This window comes from Tribolium madens, unplaced genomic scaffold (genome assembly GCF_015345945.1).
Source record: "Tribolium madens isolate multiple individuals breed KSU strain unplaced genomic scaffold, Tmad_KSU_1.1 Scaffold_1;HRSCAF=32;Tcas5.2_LG8, whole genome shotgun sequence".
Lineage (NCBI taxonomy): Eukaryota > Metazoa > Arthropoda > Insecta > Coleoptera > Tenebrionidae > Tribolium > Tribolium madens.
The window spans coordinates 7,512,962-7,514,599 of record NW_025400984.1 but is presented as its reverse complement, the minus strand read 5'-3'; the positions used below and the strand labels follow the sequence as shown (position 1 = coordinate 7,514,599).

The window sequence follows — 1,638 nt, the reverse complement described above, 5'->3', positions numbered from 1 at the left end:
AAAATAGACCATTCGAATCGAGTCATTTTTGACCCTCCTCCCTGTGTAGCTTTTGATGTGAAAGGAATTCTCCCCTTGTTGGGCGAAGTTGCGAAACGGTCCGATCGCCGGCAAGTTGAGCGCCCCCGAGGGCCCCAAAAAACTTAATAAAATCAACCACCAAGTCATTTTCGCGCCGATCACATTTTTTCGCGCACGGTCGACGCTTTTCTGCACTGGCGTTGGGCCCCCGTTAAGTAAAAGCGCATTTTAGGCACGCATGCGTCCGCTTTTCGAGATCGATTTGAATCGTGACATGTGCTGCTTTGACATTTCTTCAATCACTGACTTTCTTTTCCGGTTTGGCCTCGAAACGTGCCTTCGGAGCGATCGATTTCTTGAGAAGGGGGCCGAGGGGACACTGGAGTGATTCATTCGGAGCGGTGGAGGGATTCATTTTTTGATGAAAAGTTATTTTTGACAATTTTTAAAAATTGGCAGTAATAAAAAAAACTTCATTATTGTCACAAAGTGTGATTTTTGACTAATTTTTTTTTCATACATATGTTTTATATTCAGCATTAAAACCAAATTAAGGTTACGGAGAATCAAAAAGAATCTCTATAATATTAATTTGGTATAATTTGCAATAGCTAACACAAAAAAATAAGTAATAAAATTATTACTGATATAGGCAATTAATAATGCGTTTTACTGGTTGCATAACACATAAACATAATACATATACTCGTATAATATACATATAGGGTTATTCACGGGAGAGTTATTTCTGATTTTTTTTTGCCGCAACCAACAATACCAATCTCACAAACTACTAAATTAAATATGTTATTTCTTTAAAATTACAAATCAAAGTAAGTTGSATAAWTTTGCCAGAAATYTCAGATTGACAGATAACCTATATTTAATCAAAATTCAACWTATAAATTAACAAGTTAAGTTAATATAAAAGGTGTTTGAAGTGTCTACCATCGACTTCTAAACATGCGCCTAGTCGGTTGGTAAACATAACAAAACATGTCGCATCGTTTGAYAGATAWTTTTTTTACTWTAATGTCACAGAGACAAGACTAATAACAGRTATCGTGGATTTAGTTATAATTATTTTCAAAATTTGAAATCAAGAAGTTGTTGCAATATGTATAATGGGTTGCGGCAAAAACAAATTTAGAAATAACCCTCTCGTGACTAACCTTGTAGTATATAATATACTYTAATAGTATAATATACTCGTGTATCAGCAGGTTTCCTTTATAAAGGAACCTTGCTTGTACAGGGTGTTTTGTGTACGCACCCAAATATACAAAATTCGCATTTTGTAAAAAAAATACACATTTAATTATTTAATTTTTGGAAATCCATGGCAATAGTTGTCAAATTAATCACTGTTTCATTAATAGTCATAAACTGGAGTTTTTCAGAAACATTTGTCAGTTGTTCTATGAAGAGACGGCATGAATATAATTCTAGTTTATCTATTAATCATTATCTAACTAAAAACGTTGTAATTTAAAAAAAAATGATTTTTCAAAATTTGTAATCGAGTTGATTTGAAATTTTGACAAAAAAACTTGTAAAATTATTTTTTTAACAGAAACAAATATAATCAAAGTGCAAAATTTAAACTCTCATAACTTC

At 32.5% G+C, this 1,638-nt stretch overlaps 1 protein-coding gene across 2 annotated transcripts in view; it reads right to left on the bottom strand.

Moving 5' to 3' along the window:
- LOC123003801 (COP9 signalosome complex subunit 4) overlaps nucleotides 1-1,638 on the bottom strand; it is a 6,422-nt gene that overhangs the window by 490 nt on the left and 4,294 nt on the right. The gene's annotated exons all lie outside the window — the stretch shown is intronic.